Below are 27,726 nucleotides of genomic sequence, written 5' to 3'. Positions count from 1 at the left end.
AGGGTTCCAGATGCAGAAACCAAAGCAAGGGATCTCTCCAAACAGGCAGAGCAGCTTTTACTGTGGAAACTATTCTAGAGGATTGCTCCTGAAAGCACACAGTACGTAAATAAGATCAAATCAAGCCAAGTGAGCGAGGAAACCAGCAACAAATGCTTTCAAACTTACAGATTGGAAACTCTTGAAATGTTATGCAAAGAAGATAGTGTGATTCAACTCCAGTATCGTAAAGGGATTGTTTAAATGTCAAAGACAGATATTTTATTTAAATGCTAGCTGTGCCACTTCAGTTAGCTTAGCTGCAGCTTAACCTTACTGGACATATAATGAAATTCCATAGTTTTTAAATTGCAATATTAAGCGTCTTGCACTGATCTCCTGTGAACAGGTTTGTTTGGTGGTTAGGTTCAAAGCCTAGTTGCAGCACTGTCTGGAGTCCCACCAGATAACGGGCAGCTTCAATGTCCCTTTTAAAAGAAGTCACACAACACCAGGTTATAGTCCAACAGCTTTATTTGAAATCACAAGCTTTCGGAGCGCTGCTCCTTCGTCAGGTGAAGGAGCAGCGCTCCGAAAGCTTGTGATTTCAAATAAAGCTGTTGGACTATAACCTGGTGTTGTGTGACTTCTTACATTTGTCCACCCCAGTCCAACTCCGGCATCTCCACACCATGCCTTTTAAAAGACATCCCAATACGTTTTGCAAAACTTACCTCGTCCTATCAGTATACCGTCTTGTTTTTTTAAGCCGGTCCATCAAAAGCGTTTGGCTCGGGGAACTGGGTGGTGCAGTGGTTTAAACATTAGCCTTTCACTTCTAGGATTTGAGCGCAAATTGAACCTAGACTGATGGGCTGAAAATCTCCTCTGGCTGCAAGGGCCCGTTGTGAAATGGGTTTCGGCAGCCTCAGTCCAGTTCATAACAGCACTAAACTGGTACTAGTTGGTTATGCTACTCAGGCAGACTTAAGGACAGTTTGTATGGGAAAAAAATGGCAAACTGGTGCAATGAGGTGTGGTGTTCTACATTGTTTGGGGTTGGATAGGGGTAACCTTCCTCTTCATCTGGCTGTGCCATGCCTGATCTGGGAGTGCTTGATGTTGACATTAGGTGCTTGGAATGGAAAGACTAACACAGCTCCCCCTGGTGAGCGCAAAAGGACTGAAAAACTGTCCTCGGTTGAATTTAAATTCCATGAAAGTGACAGGCCAGCCTGTTGAAAGAAAGTCCTGTAGGCTCAGTTTACATGGCCAATCAAAAGAAGACAAACACTTGAGCAATTCTCCTCCACGTTCTTGAAGCTCGTTCTGTGTCCCCAGCATTGTTCCCTCATTGGAGATGCCACCGATTATTTGCAACCTTTGCCCAAACTCTGTCGCTCCAGAACTTAAAGGTAAAGTAACACAGTTCCCTCTCCGCCTTCGCAGTTTCCTTATTGGTTATTGTCCTTAGCTATGCTTCCCAGAGTTTGTCCCTTCCTACATCTGCTTCCAGTTTAAGAAACGTTTGGGAACGCAGTCTACTCCATTCTTTATAATGTTGCTCAACCAAGGTTTGCTTGATAACTGTGGAGATTGCACCTGAGCAAAGCACTGAGAGGAACATAGGGCACTGAGGATCATAGGCCCCAGTGGATCTTCCCTGATTTTCCTTCTATTGATCCCATATGAATGGAAAGAAAATCAGGCAGGTAATGTGATGAGCGTGACATTCTCCACTCTAATATCCGTCTCTGATCTCCGCCCAGGCAATGCTTAACGGCCAGGTGCTAAAGATGTTTGTGTTTGTTTAACAAGAACTTGGGGTCTATTTGGATGCAGTCTCATCCTTTAATAATACAAAACGGATAAAGTTAGCAAAGTGAAACGCTTTAATTTACTGGATCTGGTAGAGATAGCCTTGCCACTAGTGCCTTACAGAGTATAAGTAACTAAATCGGTGCTGTACCTGCCAACTGCTGCCCGAGCTCTTCAGTATAGTTTTTAAACACACTAGCAGTATAGTATTTAGTAGTTTGGCACCGTATTTTTATTTTTTAAATATTAGAGCAAAATTGATACGATTTTTTTTTTAAAGCGGGGCAAGTGTTTCATGGAACATAAGAATTAGGAGCAGGAGTAGGCCATACAGCCCCTTGAGCCTGCTCTGCCGCTCAATAAGATCATGGCTGATCTTCAACCTCAACTCCACTTTCCCGCCTGATCCCCATATCCCTTGATTCCCTTAATGTCCAAAAAAAAAAGGAGTGGAAGCGGCCCTGGTGGTTACTATGGGAACAAAAAGACCTGGCGAATTTGTGCTAATGAGGAAGTTGGTGGCCTCCCCTGGCCTAATGCGATGCTCCACCAGCCCCCTGCATCGAGAGGCTGAAGCAGAGGAAGACACTGGGCTTTAGGTGAGGCAGCAGGATTCATTTTGGATTGACAAACACGATGGGCTGAATGACCTCCTTCTGCACTGCACACTGCACCAAGGCGATGGTGAACTCCTCATCTGAACTTCTGCAGAAGGGGATAGGGTTCACGACAGCGACACGGTTGGAGGAGAGTTTGAATGAAGGAGAAGTGTAGTTTGTGAAGCTGCCAGTAGGACTTACAGGAGGAAGATGCAGGGTATGTGCTATGGAAAGAACACGTTTACCAATTTGCTATAATAGAAATCTTATCCCATGAACTTTTTGGATTGATAAAGAAGATCAAACCTCTGCAAAATAAGAACTGTTCATAAACTGGCTGCACTCTGCATAACCAGGCTAATCCTTATCAAAACATTGCAGTGAGTATTGTCCTTTTTACATAGAATTACATACTATTACATAGAATTTACAGCACAGAAACAGGCCATTCGGCCCAACTGGTCCATGCCAGTGTTGATGCTCCACACGAGCCTCCTCCACCCCTCTTCATCTCACCCTATCAGCTCACCCTGCTATTCCTTTCTCGCATGTACTTATCTAGATTCCCCTTAAAGACATCTATGCTATTGACCTCAACCACTCCACAGCAAATTCCACCTTCTAACCACTCTCTAGATAAAGAGGTCTCTCCTTAATTCCCTATTGGATTTATCAGTGACTATCTTATATTTATGGCCCCTAGTTTTAGACTCCCCCACAAGCGAAAACATCTTCTCTAGGCCTATATTTTTATATAGAGTTTTATAGCATTTAGTAGACTAATTATAGACTTTGTAGTGGAGTAAATCTATCCAAAGGCCACTTTACAACTGACTGAATCAACAGGTATGATTTGCTGTTCCAGGTTACTGTCAAACTTGGTGATTTATTGCAGAGCTTCTTGTTGACATGTGGTTTCACTGTAAAACAAATAGAACTTTAGATAATGACTTGGTATTTGATGTGGATGAGAAGTTTGTACCTCTGGAGCCTGACAACTAACTTCTCTGACAGCTGCTAAGGGCCGCGTGTGAGATAAGTTCAGGCAGGCTCAACACGGTCCCTGGTCTAGAGGAAAATGATTGAATGCTGTGCAGAACAGGACAGTTCCTTCAGCTACTGGGACCATGAAAATGCCCTGCCAAGGCAAGGCAATGGGTCAAGGATATACAGGTAGACTATCCTTTATCCGAAAACCTCGGGACCAGCCGTGTTTCGGTTTTCGGAAAATTTCGGATTTCAGAAGGTATTTTATAAGACTGGGAAATTTGTCAGGGGTGGGGGTCGGCGGGGGGGGGTCGGCGGGGGGGTCAGGGCCGGCGGGGGGGTCGGGGGTGGGGGTCGGCGTTGGCGGGGGGGTCGGCGGGGGGTCGGGGTCGTGCGCACGACTTACGCTGAACGAAAAAACCTTCGGTTTTCAGAGGATTTCGGTTTTCGGAAGTGCGGATAAAGGATACACTATCCCTTATCCGAAAGGGTGGGGGTCGGGGGGGGAGAAAAGAATATCGGACAGGCCGCTGCAGCTATCGGACGGGCCACTGTATTGTTGGGTTCACTCTCCCGGTATACCTCCTTCACACTGCCTGGCTCGGCCTGCAATCTCCTACCCAGGAGGGAACTCAGTGACCCTCTGCCCTCCTCAGCGTAAGTCGTGCGCCACTTTGGTCATGTCGTGCGCACGACTTACGCTGAACGAAAAAACTTTCGGTTTTTAGAGGGTTTCGGTTTTCGGAAGTTCGGATAAAGGATAGTCTACCTGTACCATGTAAGGCTGGGCAGGTCTTCTGGACTTCTGTTGAATTACTTGCAGGGCAGAACCTGACGAATCTTTGCTCAGGAGTTGAATTGTGTTCAGTAGAGTGAATGAGAAGAGAGGGATGTGCATGGTTGGTGAAAGGAGATGGGCTCCTTTTATTTCATCCGGGTTTGAATTTAATGCTAAAAAAATGGAATCTGGAATTTCCCTCCTAAACCTCTCCGCCTCTCTACTTCTCTCTCCTCCTTTAAGACGTTCCTTAGAACCTACTTCTTTGACCAAGCTTTTGGTCATCTGTCCTAATATCTCCTTATGTGGCTCGCTGTCAAAAATGTTGTGCTCCTTGGGACGTTTTACTACGTTAAAGGCGCTATATAAATGCAAGTTGTTGTTGTTGCTGTTGAAGTCGCGCCATGAGTTATTAGTAACGAGCGCATTGATTTGAAAAATTCCTCTGTCTGCTATATCAACAAAAGGGATAACCTGTTTCAAATAAATGGGTTAACATTGTCGCTGCAACCGTGGGCTAGCGAACTTCCTGCGGCTGTTTTAGCACGTTTGCAACTAACACAGTCCACTCCTGATAATTCAAAATCATTTTTCGCATGAATAAAAGAAATGAATCGTCCAATCATATAAATTAAGCCATGTGAATAACACTGCAAAATAGGAATTTTTTGCTAAATAATTGAATAATCAGATCATTTGAATTAAGGGACTTTGAATTAAGAGGAGCAGGCTGAACCAGACTCTGCAATGTCAACCCAGTGAATACATGTGCACAGCACAAACTGTTCTACGTTGGGGAGACCAAACACTGATTAGGTGCCTGCTCTGCCGATTACTCCTTCTCTGTCCACAAGTGTAACCCTATGGCTGGCCTCTTTCACTCCCCCTCCCATTCCTACTCTGATTTCTTGGTCCATGGATTCGTACACTGCTTTAGCCAAGCTCAAAGCAAGGTCGAGGAACAATACTTCATCTTTCTCCTCGTCTCTCTCTGGTCTGAACATTGACTGAACAGCGGTATTTCAGACCTCAGCTATATCCTTTCTTTCCTTCACGGCAGGGGTTGTTGAGAAGGTTGGGAGGGCTCTGCTGGAGTCCGGGGGGTGGGGTGGGATCAGGGAAAGCAGGGTTTGCCGTTTTTTGGTGGGGGGAAGACCCTCATCAGAACACAGTGCTGGTGAAGGGGGAGGGCTGTGGCCTCCCTGTTGACCTGTTCTTTTTATGTTTGGAGCTGGTAGACCCACTATGCTTGATCAGCACCTTCTGCTAAAATTTCAAACCTGCTTTAACTTCAAATCTGATCGCTAGGTTTTCTATGATGTGCACCTCTCCCATTTTTTGATTTTCCTTTAAGCCTCTCACTGCTTCAGCTACACACACGTCCTTTGTTTCTTTAATGTCTGAAATTTCTTTAATGTTTCTATCTGTTACTTGACTGAGATGATCTGTTACATCACTCTCGACAGTCAATCCACTGACACTTCCTCTCTGTCTTACTTTGTCTTGTGTTTTTACATATTTTTCTTTCTCCACTGCCGCCCCCCCTTTTCTGCTATTATTGGTATGCCCTTCTGACCAAGGCTACCAATTATTTAAGATAATTGGCAAGAGAACCAGGAGTAATTATTTTATGCAGCACGTTGTGATCTGGAACGTGCTACCTGAAAGGGTGGTGGAGGCAGATTCAATAGCAACTTTCAAAGGGGAATTGGACAAATACTTCAAAAGGAAAAAAAAAATACAGGGCTATGGGGAAAGGGCAGGGGAGTGGAACTAATTGGAACGCTCTATCAAAGAGCCGGCACAGGCACGATGGTCCGAATGGCTTCCTTCTACGCTGTCTGATTCTATGAAAAGACCAGATAGAGACCAATAATTCAAATATGCTGCTTACTAACTGTGCACAGGAAACTCTTTTTTATCCGGCACCGACGGGACCGGCGTGGTGCCGGTTGATCAAAAAGTCCGGATTACAGAGTGGTACACTTACCAAGGTACGAGAGCCCCGTACACGGCCACAGGTGCAGGAGCAACGGTTACAAGGCACTTGTGCAGGAGCCCCGGTAACACGGCCACAGATAGAAACATAGAAACATAGAAGATAGGAGCAGGAGTAGGCCATTCGGCCCCTCGAGCCTGCTCATCCAAATTCAGTACCCTGTCCCTGCCTTCTCCCCATATCCCTTGATCCCTTTAGCCTTAAGAAATATATCCAACTCCTTCTTGAATATATTTAATGAATTGGCCTCCACTGCCTTCTGTGGTAGAGAATTCCACAGGATCACCACTGTCTGGGTGAAGAAATTCCCCCTCATCTCTTGTGGTAAACCACTTTTATCGTTCACTATCGTTACACTATAGTTATCACTGTTATATTGTTATCACTGTTGTATCACTTTACGAGGTCGCCTCTTGTCACACTGTTATACCTGGGCTGACCATCACTGACTCCGCCCATGGCTCCACCTACCTGCCCAGGTATAAAGGTAGTCGACTGGCTGGTATTCCTCCTTGCTGGATCCGATCACCCATGAGGGTGGGCTCTGTTATTTAGTCAATAAAAACCTATAGTTACTTTCCTAACTCATCGCTTTTCATTGGACGAATTGATAGGTATATCAATTTTATTGACTAAATTTTAAGATGTCTCATCCAGACGCCCCGCCACAACAGCCACAGCAGCCTTCAGACGCCGAGCCGCAACAATCACAACAGCCGGCTTGGCTGCGAGCCCTCAGACCACCGTACCTGGATCTAAATCCACGGGCAGCGAACGCAGCCCTCGACTTCGATCACTGGCTGGGCTGCTTTGAAGCCTACCTGGAAGAGTCCAACGTGCCTCAGAGATCCAAGCTAAGAGTTCTGAACGCCCAACTGAGCCCTAAAGTATTCGCGCTCATCCGGGACCTTAAAACATACGAGGACGCCATCAACCGGCTGAAAAGACAGTACCAAACCCCGGTAAACCCCATGTATACCAGGCACCTCCTAAGGTCCCGCCCGCAACTGCCAGGGGAGCCGGTGGAGGAATTTTTACGGGTGCTACAAGCACTCGGCAGAGACTGTAACTTTAAAGCAGTAACGGCGGCAGAAAATACGGAAGACAACGTCCGCGATGCCTTCGTGAAAGGCCTACGGTCCGACTACTCACGGCAGCGATTACTGGAAGCAAAGGACCTCGACCTGGACAAAGCTGCAGCCCTCGCTCTCTCCCTGGAGGTGGCCCATCGGGACCAGGAGGCGTTCTCCAGGTACTGTTCGCGACCCTGGGAATCGGGCCCGACCCCTACCGCAATACCCTTCACCGCGCCGCCCCCGGGACCTACCTCAGCGTCGGCGTCCCGGACCCGATCGGGACCGCCACCCCCGGTACCGGCTCCGACATCGGACCCCCGCGGCTGCTTTTTCTGCAGCCAGGAGAAACACCCGAGGTCGCGCTGCCCAGCTAGGAACTCCACCTGCTCAACCTGCAGGAAGAAAGGCCACCTTGCTAAGGCCTGCAGAAGTGGATCTTCAGAGGCCAGCAGTGCCTCATGCGAACTGTGGGGGCGGCCATCTTCCTTCAAGGCAACAGAGGCCAGCATCCCCACACGTGAGTCATGGGGGCGGCCATCTTTGATCAAGGCAACCGACCCCAATAGTGCCTCATGTGAGTTATGGGGGCAGCCATTTTGTCCAACCTCGTGGGAGACGCCATTTTACCCACCACGCTCGACTGCCACCGTGCCTCCAGACCCGACGACCGCCTCACCCGCAGACGACAACGACTCGCTCAGCTACACACTAGCCTCCGTCACTCTGGATCAAGCCCGCCCGCATCACCTGTCCAAGTCGATGATGGACATCAAAGTAAACGGCCACGCCACGACCTGCCTGTTCGACAGCGGAAGCACGGAGAGCTTCATCCACCCAGACACGGTGAGCCACTACGCCCTCCCCGTCCTGCCAACGCGCAACCGAATCTCGATGGCATCAAGGTCCCACGCCACGGACATCAGCGGCTACTGTGTTGTGACCCTGTCGGTTAAGGGTACGGAGTATAAAAACTTTAAACTCCTCGTCCTCCCCCAGCTCTGCGCTGCCGTCCTACTAGGGCTGGACTTCCAATCCCACCTCCAAAGTGTCACCCTAGCATACGGCGGACCCCTCCCCCCACTCACAGTCGACAACCAGCAGATGTTAAACCGCCCACCGCGTAACACCTGCAGCCTATCCACCCTCAAGGTCCCGCCACCTTCCCTGTTCGCTAACCTAACCCCCGACTGCAAACCCGTCGCTACCAAGAGCAGGCGGTACAGCGCCGGGGACAGGGCCTTCATTAGCTATGAGGTGCGGCGCCTCCTGAAAGAGGGCATCATCGAGGGGAGCAGCAGCCCCTGGCGTGCCCAGGTCGTGGTCGTTAAGACCGGCGATAAAAATCGCTTGGTCATCGACTACAGCCAGACCATAAACAGGTACACCCAGCTGGACGCATACCCCCTTCCCCGCATATCTGACATGGTCAATCAGATTGCACAATACCGAGTATTCTCGACCATCGACCTTAAGTCGGCCTACCACCAACTCCCTATCAGCCCGGAGGACCGCCAGTATACCGCCTTCGAGGCGAACGGGCGCCTCTACCACTTCCTTAGGGTCCCCTTCGGTGTCACCAACGGGGTGTCGGTCTTCCAAAGGGAGATGGACCGGATGGTCGACCAGAACGGACTGCAGGCCACGTTCCCTTATCTAGATAACGTCACCATCTGCGGCCGCGACCGGCAGGGCCATGATGTGAATCTGGAGAAATTCCTCCGTACGGCCCAACGGCTGAACCTCACCTACAATAAGGAGAAATGTGTGTTTAACACCTCACGCCTTGCTATCCTCGGCTGTGTAGTAGAGAACGGAGTCATCGGCCCCGACCCCGAAAGAATGCGCCCCCTCATGGAGCTACCCCTCCCCCACTGTCCTAAGGCACTTAAGAGAACCCTGGGACTCTTCGCCTACTATGCCCAATGGGTGCCCAATTATGCGGACAAAGCCAGACCCCTCATGAAGTCCACATCCTTCCCCCTCACGGAGGAGGTGTGCGCGGCCTTCTCCCTCATTAAGGGAGACATAGCCAAGGCCACAATGCACGCAGTGGATGAGTCCATCCCCTTCCAAGTGGAGAGCGATGCATCCGACTTCACCCTAGCCGCTACCCTTAACCAGGAGGGGAGGCCGGTGGCCTTCTTCTCAAGGACCCTACAGGGCCCTGAGATCCGACACTCGTCGGTCGAGAAGGAAGCCCAGGCGATCGTGGAGGCGGTACGACGCTGGAGGCATTACCTGGCAGGCAAACGATTTACCCTCCTCACCGACCAGCGTTCGGTCGCTTTCATGTTTAATAACAAGCTGAGGGGCAAAATCAAGAATGACAAGATCTTGAGGTGGAGAATCGAGCTATCCACCTACGATTATGAGATCTTGTACCGGCCAGGTAAGCTGAACGAACCCCCTGATGCTCTTTCACGAATTACATGCGCCAGCGTGCATATTGATAGACTTCAGACCCTCCACAACGACCTCTGCCACCCCGGGGTCACCAGACTTTACCATTTCATTAAGGCCCGCAACCTGACCTACTCCATCAAGGAGGTCAGGACCATGACCAGGAACTGCCAGACCTGTGCCGAGTGCAAACCGCACTTCTATAGGCCGGACAAAGCAAGCCTGATCAAGGCCACCCGCCCCTTCGAGCGCCTGAGCATCGACTTTAAGGGGCCCCTACCGTCATCCGACCGTAATGTGTACTTCCTCAACATCGTTGATGAGTACTCCCGTTTCCCCTTTGCCTTCCCCTGCTCAGACATGACCAGTACCACGGTCATTAAATGCCTGAACGAACTCTTCGCCTTGTTCGGGTTCCCGAACTATATACATAGTGACCAGGGCTCCTCCTTCATGAGCGAGGAACTCCGCCAGTTCCTACTAGCGAGAGGTATTGCAGCAAGCAGGACCACCAGCTACAACCCCCGAGGGAACGGCCAGGTGGAAAGAGAGAACGCGACTGTCTGGAAGGCCGTCATCTTAGCCTTAAAGTCTAAGGGCCTCCCAACCTCCCGCTGGCAGGAAGTCCTCCCGACAGCGCTGCATTCCATCCGGTCACTACTTTGCACTGCCGTTAACGCCACCCCCCATGAACGAATGTTTGTTTTCCCCAGGAAGTCGACTACGGGAACCACTCTACCAACCTGGCTGACCTCTCCGGGGCCCGTCCTGCTGCGAAAGCACGTGAGGGCCCATAAAACGGACCCCCTGGTCGAGATGGTGAACCTCCTGCACGCCAACCCCCAGTACGCCTACGTGGCTTACCCAGACGGGCGGGAGGATACTGTCTCCTTACGAGACCTCGCACCCTCGGGCACTCCGGAGACACCACCTTTACCCCCCCCCACCACCCCCCCAATTCCAGCCCAGGTAGACGGCATGCCGGAACCCCACGAGCCTTCGCCGACCACGCAGACACCAGCATTAACACCGGATAATGCAACACCGCCGCTGCGACGATCGGAGAGGCTTACGAGGCCTCCGGACAGACTGACATACCAGAACTGGTAGTACACTTCACCCCGCCGGACTCAAATCTAAAGAGGGGGTGAATGTGGTAAACCACTTTTATCGTTCACTATCGTTACACTATAGTTATCACTGTTATATTGTTATCACTGTTCTCACTGTTGTATCACTATACGAGGTCGCCTCTTGTCACACTGTTATACCTGGGCTGACCATCACTGACTCCGCCCATGGCTCCACCTACCTGCCCAGGTATAAAGGTAGTCGACTGGCTGGTATTCCTCCTTGCTGGATCCGATCACCCATGAGGGTGGGCTCTGTTATTTAGTCAATAAAAACCTATAGTTACTTTCCTAACTCGTCGCTTTTCATTGGACGAATTGATAGGTATATCATCTCTGTCCTAAATGGCTTACACCTTATCCTTAGACTGTGACCCCTGGTTCTGGACTCCCCCGCCATCGGGAACATCCTTCCTGCATCTCGTCTGTCTAGTCTTGTTAGAATTTTATAAGTTTCAATGAGATCCCCTCTCATTCTTCTAAACTCCAGCGAGTATAAGCCCAATCGACCCAATCTCTCCTTATACGTCATTCCTGCCATCCCAGGTATCAGTCTGGTGAATCTTCGCTGCACTCCCTCCATGGCAAGAACATCCTTCCTCAGATAAGGCAACCAAAACTGCAAAAATACTCAAGGTGTGGTCTCACCAAGGCCCTGGACAACTGCAGCAAGATATCCTTGTTCCTGTACTCGAACCCTCTTGCTACGAAGGCCAACATACCATTTGCCTTCTTAACCGCCTGCTGCACCTGCATGCTTAACTTCAGCGACTGGTGCACAAGGACACCCAGGTCTCGTTGCACTTCCCCTTCTCCCAATCTACTGCCGTTCAGATAATAATCTGCCTTCCTGTTTTTGCCACCACAGTGGATAACCTCGCATTTATCCACATTATACTGCATCTGCCATGCTTCTGCCCAATCACCCAACCTGTCCAAATCATACTAGAGTTTCTCGGCATCCTCCTCACAGCACACACGCCCACCCAGCTTTGTGTCGTCTGCAAACTTGGAGATATTACATCTAGTTCCCTCGTCTAGATCATTTATATATATTGTGAATAGCTGAGGTCCTAGGACCGATCCCTGCGGTACCCCACTAGTCACTGCCTGCCACTCGGAAAAAGAGCCGTTTATTCCAACTCTTTGCTTCCTGTCTGCCAACCAGTTCTCTATCCAAGTCAGTACCTTGACCCCAATCCCATGTGCCTTAACTTTACACGCTAATCTCTTATGCGAGACCTTATCGAAAGCCTTCTGAAAGTCCAAATACACCACATCCACTGGTTCTCCCTTATCTATTCTACCAGTTACATCCTCAAAAAATTCCAGTAGATTAGTCAAGCACGATTTACCTTTTGTAAATCCATGTTGACTTTGTCCGATCCTGTCACTGTTTTCCAAGTGCTCTACTATTGCATCTTTTATAATGGACTCTCGCATTTTCCCCACTACCGATGTCAAGCTTACCGGTCTATAATTCCCCATTTTCTCTCTACCACCTTTTTTAAATAGTGGGGTAACATTAGCTACCCTCCGATTCATGGGAACTGTTCCAGAGTCTATAGAATTTTAGAAGATGACCAGCAATGCATCTGCTATTTCTAGGGCCACTTCCTTAAGTACCCTAGGATGTAGATTATTAGGCCCTGGGGATTTATCGGCCTTCAATCCCGTCAATTTCCCTACAAATACTGATTTCTTTCAGTTCCTCCCTCTCATTAGACCCTATGTTCCCCGGCATCTCTGGGAGGTTATTTGTGTCCTCCTTTGTGAAGACAGAACCACCTTTCCCATCCAGGAGGCCCTGTTGCACGGCCACAGGTGCAGGAACCCCGGTTACACGACCACAGGTGCAGGAACCCCGGTTACACGACCACAGGTGCAGGAACACCGGTTACACGACCACAGGTGCAGGAACCCCGGTTACACGGCCACAGGTGCAGGAACCCCGGTTACACGACCACAGGTGCAGGAACCCCGGTTACATGACCACAGGTGCAGGAACACCGGTTACACGACCACAGGTGCAGGAACCCCGGTTACACGACCACAGGTGCAGGAACCCCGGTTACACGACCACAGGTGCAGGAACCCCGGTTACACGACCACAGGTGCAGGAACCCCGGTTACACGACCACAGGTGCAGGAACCCCGGTTACACGACCACTAATATATAGTAAAACTTACCCGAACCTACTCCTGAATTTTGCCGGTTAAGAGAGAGTTCCGGATATTTAGGTGCCGGTTAAAAGAGAGTTTCCTGCATTTGCAGCTTTTCCTTTATTAATCACCAAACTGCTAATGATTTGTTTTTCTCTCCCAGATGATTAACATTTAGCTAGTGTACTTACTAAGGTTAAAGCATTTTGGGACGTCCTGAAAGGGCTATATAAATGCAAGTCTTTCTTTCTTCACTTGTTTTCCAAACGTACAACGCAATAACATCTTTCACGCTAAAACGAGTCACTGTATCGTGAGCCAGTGAGTCACTTGGGCGCGATGTCACGGTGACCAAAATAATGGCTGAGTTTTCTGGCTTGTGTCCTCCTGAGGGCAGTGACAGCCCCACTTTAACACGAAAGAAACACTTACACTGTAGATGGCTCAATCAGCCATTTGCAGTTCTGTTTAAAATTGCTATTGAAGTCTTAAGCCTGTTAGACTTTCTATAACACTGTTACGTTTTTCTGATCATTTTTCTGCAGAAAGGATTTGGAAAAGAGTTGCATTTAAGCGCTGGGCTTTTAAAACAAAGTGCATTCACGCAACTTTTTTTAATATAAAAAAACGGAGACAAAAAATTGTTAAAATGTTAGCGAGCTCGGTGCTGTTTTCCCAACAACTGAAAATAAGAAACAATTCATTAGCTTGTCCCAATAATCGATAAACACCTCACACCTACTGACATGAATCAGTCATTCATGAAAGAAAGACTGATGCAATAATACTGAGCGGTCTATGGGTGGCGCTGTCCAGGGAGAGTATAAATACTCGGGCACGGGCCCAGCTTGCGCAGGACATTCTTAACAGGAACTAGTGAAGGACACAACTAGACCTCCATGTTGTAAAACAGTTGATTTTTTAAATTTTTATTCATTGATGGGATGTGGGCGTCGCTGGCTAGGCTTGTATGTAGTGCCCATCCCTAATTGCCCTTGAGAAGATGGTGGTGAGCCGCCTTCTTGAACCGCTGCAGTCCATATGGTGTAGGTACACCCACAATGCTGTTAGGAAGGGAGTTCCAGGATTTTGGCCCAGCGACAGCAAAGAAACGGCGATACAGGTCCAAGTCAGGATGGTGTGTGGCTTGGAGGGGAACTTGTAGGTGGTGATGTTCCCATGCGTCTGCTGCCCTTGTCCTTCTAAGTAGTAGAGGTCGCGGGTTTGGAAGGTGCTGTTGATGGAGCTTTGGCGAGTTGCTGCAGTGCATCTTGTAGATGGTACACACTGCAGCCACAGTGCGCCGGTGGTGGAGGGAGTGAATGTTGAAGGTGGTGGATGGAGTGCCAATCAAGCGGGCTGCTTTATCCTGAATGGTGTCGAGCTTCTTGAGTGTTGTTGGAGCTGCACTCATCCAGGCAAGTGGAGAGTATTCCATCACACTCCTGACTTGTGCCTTGTAGATGGTGGAAAGGCTTTGGGGAGTCAGGAGGTGAGACACTCGCCGCAGAATTCCCAGCCTCTGGCCTGCTCTTGTAGCCACAGTATTTATATGGCTGGTCCAGTTCAGTTTCTGATCAATGGTAACCCCCAGGATGTTGATAGTGGGGGATTCAGCGATGGTAATGCCATTGAATGTCAAGGGGAGATGGTTAGAGTCTCGCTTGTTGGAGATGGTCATTGCCTGGCACTTGTGTGGTGCGAATGTTACTTGCCACTTGTCAGCCCAAGTCTGAATGTTGTCCAGGTCTTGCTGCATATGGACACGGACTGCGTCAGTATCCGACGAGTCTCGAATGGTGCTGAACAGTGTGCAATCATCAGCGAACATCCCCACTTCTGACCTTATGATGGAGGGAAGGTCATTGATGAAACAGCTGAAGATGGTTGGGCCTAGGACACTGCCCTGAGGAACTCCTGCAATGATGTCATGTGATTGAGATGAATGACCTCCAACAACCACAGCCAACTTCCTTTGTGCTAGGTATGATTAAAGCTTTGTTTAATGCTTAGACCAAGTGCCTAGTAGTTTTCTTACGTCGCCTACTGTGTTAGGAAGGTGCTGGTGCTGATACTCATTCGACACTGTCTGACACAGACCCTCCCCTCTGATTATGAACACCGGGAGATAAAACGGGGACAGAAACACACGCTGATAGTTAGATTTCTAAACTGAAAGATGTCTTGGGGAGCCTTTTCAACAGGACGTAGAAGGCTAGGATGCAGCAAGGTTGAGGGAAGTGATTAGGGCTGATTTTAACTGCCGGCGGAGAACAGGTGGGCAGCAGGTGGCGCGCGGGGCCCACTTTAGCTGGCAGGAGGCCCGAGCCGTCTGGAGGCCTGGGCCTCGTTTACATTCTACCGGCGAACCGCGGGTGCCGAATGTGTGCTCCGCGGCAGCGCTCCAGTTCTGGGAGGGCAGTATATTGGGCCAGCTCCCACTCTGGCCGGCAGAGGCCCGGAATTTTTTTGTGGGACCAGGAGAAGTACTCCTGCACTTCAAAAAAAAAATTGCTATGTTCTAGGCCGTTTTCTGAGCGGCCTCCAGTGGTCCCTTTAAGGACCACTAATTAGGCCGCACACCACCTGGTACAAATGGGCGGAGGGTTTGCAGCGCAGACTCTGCCCATTTGGACATCAAAATTGCAATCAAGGTGCAATATACATCATCGGACCCCGCTTTGCATACTGCAATGAGGCTTCTGCCTGATTCAGGTGGACACCTGGGCCACTTTTGCGCTGTCCTTGGGCAAAATGGCAGTGGATGGGATCAGAGCGGAAAAAAGGCGGTACGTGCAGCACTGAGATTTTAGGGCTGCTTCCGCCCCATTTCTCACCGGGTGGGCTGAGGTAAAACTGGCCCTCTTGTGTTTAAGACAACCCACTGATGTGGGGAAGCAAAGCCTGCTTATTGTTTTTGTATTATTACGCGAAACCCAGTTCTACTGATTGCATTTAGTAAGTCTGATCAGAACTGTTGATCCCCACATTCACTGGAATGAAAGAAAGCAGCTTAACACCACACGGACGGCAGCGGTTCAAGAAGGCGGCTCACCACCACCTTTTTCAAGGGCAACTAGGGATGGGCAATAAATGCTGGTCTTGCCAGCGACGCCCACATCCCATGAACGAATAAAAAAAAAATTCGTAGCTAGCCTCATCTAAATAAATGCTTTCTCAGTCCGCCTTCAAAAAGATTGGAGAGGTGCTGATTTGTGCAGTACATGAGCATCTATTTGAGATCACTAGGGGGCACTATTGTTACACCCGTAGGTGATGCTATTGTATATTTAGATAATGGGAAATACAGGCACACCCCAAACAACAACAACAACAACTTGTATTTATATAGTCCCTTTAACGCATCAAAATGTCCCAAGGCGCTTCACAGGAGCGTTATCAAACAAAATTTGACACCGAGCCACATAAGTAGATATTGGGACAGGTGGCCAAAAGCTTGGTTGAAGAGGTAGGTATTTAGGAGCCTCTTAAAGGAGGAGAGAGAGGTAGCGAGGCGGAGAGGTCAAAAGGAGGGAGTTCCAGTGCTTAGGGCCCAGGCAGCTGAAGGCATTGGCCACCGAAGGGGGTGCGCAAGAGGTCAGAATTAGAGGAGCGCAGATATCTCGGAGGGTTGTAGGGTTGGGGAAGGTCACGGAGAGAGGGAGGGGGCGAGGTCATGGAGGGATTTGAAAACAAGGATGGGAATTTTAAAATTGAGGCGTGGCCAGACCGGGAGCCAATGTAGGTCAGTGAGCACAAGGGGGTGAACAGGACTTGGTGCGAGTAGAGATTTGCAGGAGCTCAAGGTTATGGAGGGTGGAACATGGGAGGTCGACCAGGAGAGCACTGGAAGCAAAATATTAGAATGCTCAGGTGCTTACAGGAGTGAGCTCAAGAAGGTATACACTGCAAAGCTAAATTTGTAACACCCCTTAGCCCATCTCTCACAACTATCTCACAGTGTTTCACAAACAAAGAAATAGCGTAGGCAGTGTTAGCCAGGTCAGGATAGAAAGTGCCCAACCTTAATTAAAATTAAAGGGAAGGAAGATTAACAGCAAAGCAATAAGCTTAATGCAGGAGTAGTCTGTTTTTTACTGCTTCAGTAAAGGGAAAAATATTTTCATTAATCAAATCCTAGATGAAGCGATTTGAGCCAAGTAAGGGTACCAAACAAATCCAACAGTGCAAGAAAACAGATCCATTAAAACCAATAAACCTCCACCTACAAGTATCTAGTTAACTGGTTCAGACGTTCACCATATAAATGAATAGGGAGTTTATGCAATCAAATTTCTTCTAGAGTCATTGTATTGTGGCGGTACCACCAGTTGTTCCTTACATTGAGATATACATAATTCCCTTTAACTTACCTTACTGTATGTATAACTTACCTGTTTGGGCCGTTGCCCCTTTAACCTACCTGTTCGGGCCGTTGCCCCTTTAAGACGCGCCCTAGCGCGCTGACGTCACGTCACATACCACGTGACGTACGCGCGGCGGCCGCCGGCCCGACTCGGCCTTCCAGGACGGCCGCTGGCACAGCCCGGCCTCGCGACTTCGGCCGCATCGGCCAGCCGACGGGAGCGACACGATCTTCCGCTCCCGCGGCAAGCACCGGCTCAGCCTGGCCTTCAGCTCCCGCGCTCATGACTTCGGCCTCAACAGCCAGCGACGCAACGACGCGCATCACGTGACGCCCTAAGCGCGGGAAACGCGAACAACGTCATCACGCTCTCCACAGGACTGCGAACTCAGTCCTCGTGGCGTCCCCGCTGGGGAAAGACCTACACCACGGTGCTCCTACAGTCAGCCATCTTACCTGCTACCTTACCTGTTGTATTTAACCTGTTCCTGTAAATAAACAACTTATTTATAGTTCGTCGAAATCGAACTCGATTATTTAGTGGCGATGCACATGAACCGCTACATTGGTGACCCAACGACGTGAGTACGGGAGCTCATCAATTCCAACACTACAATTGGTGAACCCGTATCCATGAACGATTTTCACGGTAGCAACGCGTGCCTGAACCTCGTCTTCCCACAAGACGACCAATGCACAACCGACAAACAACCACGGAACAGCAACCGCCTAACACCGATTCCTCCAAAGGTGACCCCGTCTTTGTGAACGTATTCGCAAGGTAAGCGCAGTCTGGAGCAGATCCCATTTGACACGGACAAAACTCAACCGGACCCCGTTTTTTTGTGAGCAATTTTCACAAAAGAAGCACGCCATGGAAGCACCAGCCGTTTTGCTGTCGCTACCGCAATCCAGGGAGCCACAGTCTCCCTCGTGCTTTATAAAGGTAGAAGCCCCGTTCGACGAGGACATCGATGCGGCGCCGACCACGCACTTGCTTACGGTCCCCATACTCGTCTTTTCTACTGCCACACGGATCGTCCGCCTCTACGTCCAAAGCAACAGCAAGTATACATCTCTCCAAGCGCGGGGTACAGCATGTTCGGGCCCACAAAATCGGAGCGCACCCTGCGGGGATACCACGAGGACTCACCCCCACAAAACACGAGGACGCACTCCTCGCGCACAAGGACCCATCCCTCATGAAAAACGACGACTCCTTCTCCGCCGACGACGCACCAGCCCTTCAGCCTACTGGTTGTGTTACCTACTACACGATTCGGCGTGAACAAAAAGCGTGCCGCCCTCCCGGCTGTGTTCTCCTAAATCTACAACAGTTACAAGTGTTGCCGCCCTCCAGGCAGAGTTGACCCCTCCTGAAAGCAACAACAACCCGGACCATTGCCGCCCTTTCTCCAGTTTTCCCTTTAACAAACGCAAACCTCTACTGACGCTGCACACATCGAGGACGGGTCCAACGGGCATCCTGCGGCCGCGATCAGCCATATGAAAGTTGCTGGCCTCACCGATCACTGATCAACGCAGCAACTTTTCACCCTCTGTTGTGTTAACATCGTAGCACTATGGCACGCACCGTTCCGCGTGTTCCAGCCTCCTGAAGGTTTCGCTCACCTGTCGGCGAGTTCACCGACCTCGCCAGTCAAGTCCTTCTGGATCGCCCGTCGGCGTTCCTGCAGATTTCGTCAGAACAAGGACTTGTTCCAACATCAACAGAGTCATCGCCCGCGTCCGCCCGACTTGCCCGTCACTCTGACAAGGCCTGCTGTTTCGCACGTCTCCACGGTCCTTCACCTGATGGATACACTTTATTTGCCATGACGCGCGTAAGGATCCGCTCACGAGCAGCATCTTCAGACCTCGCCTACCAAGTTGAGACAGCACGACCACCGTGACCACCAGCTCGTCAGACCATCTCATCCTTGGACTTTCGTTAAAGTGAATTCTGGGGGGGCCTATGTGGCGGAACCACCGGTTGTCCCTTACATTGAGATACATAATTCCCTTTAACTTACCTTACTGTATGTATAACTTACCTGTTTGGGCCGTTGCCCCTTTAACCTACCTGTTTGGACCGTTGCCCCTTTAAGACGCGCCCTGACGTCACGTGACGTACCACGTGACGTACATGCGGTGGCCGCCGGCCCGACTCGGCCTTCCAGGACGGCCGCCGGCACAGCTCGGCCTCGCGACTTCGGCCACATCGGCCAGCCGACGGGAGCGACGTGATCTTCCACTCCCACGGCAAGCACCGGCTCAGCCTGGCCTCCAGCTCCCGCTCCCGCGCTCGCGACTTCAGCCTCAACGGCCAGCGACGCAACGACGTGCATCACGTGACGCCCTAAGCGCGGGAAACGCGAACGTGATGACGTCACAACACAAACACGATGACGTCATCACGCTCTCCACAGGACTGCGAACTCAGTCCTCGTGGTGTCCCCGCTGGGGAAAGACCTACACTACGGTGCTCCTACAGTCAGCCATCTTACCTGCTACCTTACCTGTTGTATTTAACCTGTTCCTGTAAATAAACAACTTATTTATAGTTCGTCGAAGTCGAACTCGATTATTTAGTGCCGATGCACACGAACCGCTACAGTATCATAGAATCTTACAGCACAGAAGGTGGCCATTCGACCCATCGTGCCTGTGCTAGCTCTTTGAAAGTGCTATCTGATTAGTCCCACTCCCCTGCTTTTTGCCCATCGCCCTGCAAATTTTCTCCCCTTCAATTTCCCATCCAATTCCCTTTTGAAAGTTATTATTGAATCTGCTTCCATTGTCTTTTCAGGCAGTGCATTCCAGATCATAACAACCCGCTGCGTAAAAAAAATTCTCCTCATCTCACCTCTGGTTCTTTTGCCAATTACGTTAAATCCGTGTCCTCTGGTTACCGACCCTTCTACCAGTGGAAACAGTCTCACCTTCTCTACTCTATCAAAACCCTTTTTGTTCTTAAATATCGCTCAAGGACATTAGAATGCTGACTCCCCAAGTGGGCGCTCCCCTTCGGAGCGCTGGCCAGGATATTGTGGGCCTACAGCCCCTAAATTTCCTTCATGTAAATTCATAGATCGAAATTTGGGCATTGTAAGTTTCCTGACTGGTATTCCCTGTGAGTGCCTGATTAGGGAATCAGCCCTTTTAAGCTTTCTCACAAACTAAAGGGTATATTTCCACTTCCGTGTTCCTGCTGTGGGGTGGCAGTGGGGGGCTGGGGGGAGTATGGGTGCAGTCCCAGCATGCACCAAGAGCACCGAAGCAGAAAAATCTCCCCTTAAATTCTTATAGTGAATTAAAGACACAAAATGTGCTTATCTCTTGATTCAGCTGATACGAGCAAAGCAAATAATCATAGAATCATACAGCGCAGGTGGCCATTCGGCCCACCGTGCTTGTGCTGGCTCTTTGAAAGAGCTATTCAATTAGTCCCGCTCCTGCGCTCTTTCCCCATAGCTCTGCAAATTTTCTTCAATTCAGGTATTTCTCCAATTCCCTTTTGAAAGTTATTATTGAATCTGCTTCCACTGCTTTTTCAGGCAGTGCATTCCAGATCATAACACCTTGCTGCGTAAAAAAAAAAAATCTCCTCATCTCCCCTCTGGCTCTTGTGCTGTCTAGTAATGAAGATGTTAAAATACTTTAAAATGGCAGACTGCAGAATTTTGTGTTAACACGTTTGCTACTAACATTGCTGGGTGAGATTACAACTCAAAGGAATTAAAATTCAACTGAGCCAGATAACTGGAAATATTAAGACATTATTAATGACAATATAAAGAGCCCAATGATCATTTTAAATCTTCTATATCAACACAGCATTTCTGTGTGCATTTGGCGATTTTTCCAGTGCATCTCTGTGCTATTTCGTTCCAATGAGACAATGTTGAGGAAGTCATTCAACAGTTGCAAGGCGCTCAGCCCTGATGTGTCCCGGCATAAGCAGCCAGTTTTTTTAATATTATATCTGACACCACTCACAGAACAAACACCTCATTTGGATGAACTCCAAGCAATAGCCTCCAGAAACAGAATCAGGAGGCCCTGCGAGATCATAAACACACTGGCAACACGCAGCAAGCAAACTGAAAATACGGTGACAGCTGTCACATCAACACTTTAAGTGAACTGCTTAGCAAATATTGCTCTTATTGCTTTGAACCCGTCGAATGCTGGTCCTGCCACCAGTGCCTCGCATCCTGAAATCCCCAGGGATTTATGTAAGAAATCTGAAACCATTCCTACACTTCCAAGTTAAAGAAGGCCGTAGCACAACTCGAATGGAAAAAAAAACAGCCCGATAAAAACTGAGGCGTTGATAAACAGTGAACATCTCGTACAACAGGCCATATTGGAGGTATGCTGGTATAATCTGTGAGCACAGCTTGCCACCCGAACATTGGCAGAGAGAACATTAGAGATGGCAGGGCAGGCAATGTGTTACTGCTGCAACATATGGGAGCTGGTGGACAACATTGAGGTCCACGGCAACCACATTTGCAGTGAGTGTTGGTTGCTCGAGGAACTTCGGCTCCGTGTTGATGAGCTAGAATCCGAGCTTCAAACACTGCGACACATCAGGGAGGGGGAGAGTTACCTAGATGCTGTGTTCCAGGAGGCAGTCACACCCCTTTAGATTGATTAATTCAAATTTGGTCCGTGGTCAGGGACAGGTGGGTGTTACTACGAGCGAGGCAGGTATGGGGACCCAGGAGGTAGTGGTGGAGGAGCCTCAGCCCTTGCTCTTGTCCAACAGGTACAAGGTTCTTACTCCCTGTGTGGAGGAGAGTAGTGACTGCAGGGAGGATGAGCAAACTGACCACAGCACCGTGAGGGGAGCAAAATGAAATGTGGTAGTGGTCGGGGACAGTATAGTTAGGGTGATAAACACTGTTCTCTGCAGCCAAGAGCGTGAGTCCCGAAGGCTGTGTTGCCTGCCCAGTACCAGGATAAAGGACATCTCCTCTGGGCTGGAGAGGAACTTAGAGTGGGAGGGGAAAGATTCAGTTGTCGTGGTCCATGTAGGTACCAATGACATAGGTAGGACAAAGAAAGAGGTTTTGCTGAGGGAGTATGAGCAGCTAGGGGCTAAGGATAAGGGGTAAGCCATTTAGGACTGAGATGAGGAGGAATTTCTTCACCCAGAGAGTGGTGAACCTGTGGAATTCTCTACCACAGAGGGCAGAGGAGGCCAATTCATTAAATATATTCAAGAAGGAGTTGGATATATTTCTTAAGGCTAAAGGGATCAAGGGATATGGGGAGAAGGCAGGGACAGGGTACTGAATTTGGATGATCAGCCATGATCTCGTTGAATGGCGGAGCAGGCTCGAGGGGCCAAATGGCCTACTCCTGCTCCTATCTTCTATGTTTCTAAATTAAAAAGCAGAACCACAAAGGTAATAATCTCTGGATTAGTACCTGAGCCACATGCAAATTGGCATAGGGTAAATAAGATCAGAGAGATGAACGAGTGGCTCAAAGATTGGTGTAGGAGAAATGGGTTTCGATTCCTGGGGCACTGGCACCAGTACTGGGATAAGAGGGAGCTTTTCCATCTGGACGGGCTTCATTTGAACCAGGCTGGGACCAGTGTCCTGGCGAATCAAATAACTAGGGCTGTAAATGGGGCTTTAAACTAAATAGTGGGGGGGGAGGGATACGCTGAGCGGAAATGTAAAAAGTCAAAGAAAAATGAGACGGCAAAAGTGCAGGGTAGCAATAGGAGTAATGATAACCAGAGTGTGACAGGAAGGGACAGAGTGTATACACATAAGTGTGCATCAGAAAGAGGGGTCAGAGTAGGGAAAAATGGTAAAAAGACAACATTAAAAGCTCTATATCTGAACGCACGCAGCATTCGTAACAAGATAGATGTGTTGACAGCACAAATAGAAATAAATGGGTATGATCTGATAGCCATTACAGAGGCGTAGTTGCAAGGTGACCAACGCTGGGAACTGACTATTCAGGGGTATTTGCCACTTCGTAAGGATAGGCAGAAAGGAAAAGGAGGTGGTGTAGCTCTGTTAATAAGGGTTGAGATCAGTGCAGTAATGAGAAATGACATTGGCCTAGAAGATCAAGACGTAGAATCAGTTTGGGTGGAGATAAGAAATAATAAGGGTAAGAAGTCACTGGTGGGAGTGGTCTACAGGCCCCCAAACAGTAGCCACACTGTAGGACAGAGTATAAATCAAGAAATAATAGAGGCTTGTAAGAAAGATACGACTATAATCATGGGTGATTTTAATCTTCATATTGATTGGACAAAACAAATTGGCAAAGATAGACTTGAGGAAGAGTTCTTAGAGTGTATACGGGATGGTTTCTTGGAACAATATGTTGTGGAAGCAACCAGGGAGAAGACTATTTTAGATCTGGTAATGAGGCCGGATTAATTAATGATCTCGAAGTGAAGGATCCTTTTGGGAAGAGTGATCATAGCATGGTAGAATTTCAAATTCAGTTTGAGGGTGAGAAAGCTCGGTCTCAAGCTAGTGTCCTGAACTTAAACAAAGGTAATTACAAAGGTATGAAGGCAGATTTGGTTAAAGTAGACTGGGAAAATATATTACAGGGTAAGACTGTAGAAAAGCAGTGGCAAACATTTAAGAAGATATTTCATAACTCTCAGCAAAGATATATTTCAGTGAGAAAGAAAGACTCTAAGAGAAGGTTGAACCATCCGTGGCTAACTAAGGAAGTAAAGGATGGTATCAAATTGAAAACAAAAGCATACAATATTGCAAAGAATAGTGAAAGGCCAGAGGATTGGGAAATTTTAAAAAACAGCAAAGGACAACTAAAAAAATGATAGAGAGAAGATAGCTTATTAGAGTAAACTAGCAAGAAATATAAAAACAGACAGTAAGAGCTCCTACAGGTATATAAAAAGGAAGAGAGTAGCTAAGGTAAATGTTGGTTCCCCTGGAGGATGAGTCTGGGGAATTAATAATGGGAAACAGGGAAATGGCAGAGACTTTGAACAAATATTTTGTATTGGTCTTCACGGTAGAAGACATTAAAAGCATCCCAATAATGGATAATCAGAGGGCTATTGGGGTGGGAGGAGGGGGGGTCTTAACACAATGACTATCACTAGAGAGAAAGTACGAGGCAAACTAATGGGACTAAAGATGGACAAGTCTCCTGGACCTGATGGCCTGCATCCAAGAGTCTCAAAAGAGGTGGCTGCAGAGATAGTCGATGCATTGGTTGTAATCTACCAAAATTCCCTGGATTCTGGAGAGGTCCCAGCGGACTGGAAAACCGCAAATGTAACGGCCCTATTTAAGAAAGGAGGGAGACAGAAAGCAGGCAACTATCGACCAGTTAGCCTAACATCTGTCATTGGGAAAATGCTGGAGTCCATCATTAAGGAAGTGGTAGCAGGACATTTAGAAAATCATAATATAGTCAAGCAGAGTCAGCATGGTTTTATGAAAGGGAAATCATGTTTGACAAATTTGCTGGAAGTCTTTGAGGTTGTAACGAGCAGGGTGGATAAAGGGGAACCAGTAGATGTAATGTATTTGGATTTCCAGAAGGCATTCGATAAGGTGCCACATAAAAGGTTACTACATAAGATAAGAGCTCACGGGGTTGGGGGTAATATATTAGCATGGATAGAGGATTGGCTAACTAACAGAAAACAGAGAGTCGGGATAAATGGGTCATTTTCAGGTTGGCAAACTGTAACTAATGGGGTGCCACAGGGATCAGTGCTGGGGCCTCAACTATTTACAATCTATATTAATGACTTGGATGAAGGGACTGAGTGTAATGTAGCCAAATTTGCTGATGATACAAAGATAGGTGGGAAAACAAATTGTGTGGAGGACGCAAAGAATCTCCAAAGGGATATAGATAGGCTAAGTGAGTGGGCAAAAATCCGGCAGATGGAGTTTAATGTGGGAAAATGCGAGGTTATCCACTTTGGTAGGAAAAATAAAAAAGCAAATTATTATTTAAAGGGGGACAGATTACAAAATGCTGAGGTACAGAGGGATCTGGGGGACCTTGTACATGAATCACAAAAAGTTAGCATGCAGGTACAGCAAGTAATTAGGAAGGCAAATGGAGTGTTGGCCTTTATTGCAAAGGGAATGGAGTATAAAAGTAGGGAAGTCCTGTTACAACTGTACAGGGTATTGGCGAGACCACACCTGGAGTAGTGCGTACAGTTTTGGTCTCCTTATTTAAGGAAGGATATACAGGAAACTTTGTGCTATCCGGAGGTGAGCTATCCGGCAATCTGGAGCCACCGGCAAAAATCAGCAGTCGTTTTTTATTCTTTTTGTTTGTTTTTTTTGCTTTGTTTGAACAGTCAAGCCATGCAAGGTATGTAGCTACAGCAACGGCTTCAGCTACAGAGCTTGCAGGCCACACCCGAGTGTTTAGAAGCTGTTGCTAAGCAACAGTGTTTGTTGTCAAATACGGAGATAAGAATCTCCGTATCTCTCAACATTAACTCTGGAGAGTACGGCAGTTTTGAGGCAACGGCAGCAGCTCGGTCCCGTGGGTGCCGGATAGCACAAAGTTTCCTGTACTTGCATTGGAGGCAGTTCAGAGAAGGTTCACGAGGTTGATTCCAGAGATGAAGGGATTGTCTTAAGAAAGGTTGAGCAGGTTGGGCCTATACTCATTGGAGTTCAGAAGAATGAGAGGGGATCTTATTGAAACATATAAGATTTTGAAGGGGCTTGACAGGGTAGAGGCAGAGAGGAAGTTTTCCCTCGTGGGGGAATCTAGAACTAGCGGGCATAATTTCAGAATAAGGGGGCACCCTTTTAAACCAGAAATGAGGAGGAATTTCTTCTCTGAGGGTCGTGAATCTTTGGAATTCTCTTCCCCAGAGAGCTGTGGAGGCTGCGTCATTGAATATATTTAAGGTGGAGATAGACAGACTTTTGAAAGGTAAGGGAGTCCAGGGTTATGGGGAGCGGGCAGGGAAGTGGAGTTGAGGCCAAGATCAGATCAGCCATGATCTTATTGAATGGTGGAGCAGGCTCGAGGGGCCAAATTACCTACTCCTGCTCCTACGTCTTATGTTCTTATGTAGAACAGTGTCGCTGTCAAAGAAGGGGAATCTGCAATCAATGGCAAATTGCGAAGGAATCGCAAAGTCCAATAATAAAATACTGTTTAATAGAATGATGTCTATCTTCTGTGGTGAAAGCCGGCTGGACTATGTTAGCAGATACCCAGGGAAATTGGGTTCAAGACTTAAGGCCCACACTACAAGCAAGGCACCCACCTTGACCCAATTCCAGTGGTGAGTGCAAAGGGTGCTCTAGACGCATTGGGATGGAACGTCATCTGAGACGGTAGCACATAAGTTCTACGCCCCGCCCGATATTCAGTTCAGTTGGAGTCAATGGAACTGAATATTGGGTGGGGAGTATAATGGGCGACCTATGTGTTACCGCCCGTTTAGTGCTGGTTGGGTTTATTCCTGGAGGTTGTATCACATGACCTACTGCCTCCAACCACCCCACTCAGTCCATTTTTTTTTCCATCCGATATTTTTATAACCAATATTTGAGCCACACAGTGCCCTTTTCCCTTACAAGTGCACTTTCAGAATCCCAACTGTCTAGCCTTTGGCCTTCCATTCACCATGACATTTCTGCAGCTAACAGTTTGCTCAACCACACCCTCACCTCCACCTTTGATGACCCTAGTCCCCATTAAAAGCATTACTCTCGCTCACCCTGGCCGTCCCTCCTGCTACGGCCCTCATCTCCGATCCCTTAAGTCCAAGGGACGCAGACTTGAACATATATGGTGGACAATTTGTTTAGTCATTCATCGCTAGATATGGCTGGACCACTTAAAGCACTATCGGGTCCTGCTCTCCTCGGCCAAAACTGCTGACTGTTCCAGGATCATCCTGAAATGCAAAGATAACCCTCGGCTTCTTTTCTCTACTGCAAACCGTCTTATTAAATCCCTCTCCCCTGTCTTCTCCACCCTCACCTCCAACAACAAGTGCGAGGAGCTCATGGACTTCTTTGTCACTAAGATTGAGACCATCCGTTCAGCTACCTCTGCCACTTCCCTCCATTCCTCTAGCCCACTGGACCAAACTTCCTCTAAGGTTCTCCCCTGCCCTAGCCCTGAACTCAGTTCTTTCTCCAGTTTCCCCTCATGCCGTCTCCAAGCTCATCTTGTCCATGAGACCCACTTCCTACTCCCTCAACTCTATTCCCACCAAATCGCTGACCACCCAACTTCCCTTCCTGGCCCCCACCTTAGCTGATTTGTTAACGGTTCTCTCTCCTCAGGTACTGTCCCCTTCTCCTTCAGATCTGCCGTCATCACCCCTCTCCTCAAAAAATCCTTGACCCCTCTGTCCATGCAAACTACCGCCCCATCTCCAACTTTCCTTTCCTCTCCAACGTTCTTGAA

At 48.5% G+C, this 27,726-nt stretch overlaps 1 protein-coding gene across 1 annotated transcript in view; it reads right to left on the bottom strand.

Annotated features, from left to right (window-relative positions):
• LOC147113360 (VPS10 domain-containing receptor SorCS1-like) overlaps nucleotides 1–27,726 on the bottom strand; it is a 1,462,440-nt gene that overhangs the window by 86,036 nt on the left and 1,348,678 nt on the right. The window lies entirely within an intron of this gene.

Source organism: Somniosus microcephalus, chromosome 8, assembly GCF_052327205.1.
Source record: "Somniosus microcephalus isolate GS21.2 chromosome 8, FLI_Smic_1.0, whole genome shotgun sequence".
Taxonomy (NCBI): domain Eukaryota; kingdom Metazoa; phylum Chordata; class Chondrichthyes; order Squaliformes; family Somniosidae; genus Somniosus; species Somniosus microcephalus.
The sequence above is the reverse complement of the archived record's forward strand: the minus strand, read 5'-3'. Positions and strand labels throughout refer to the sequence as shown.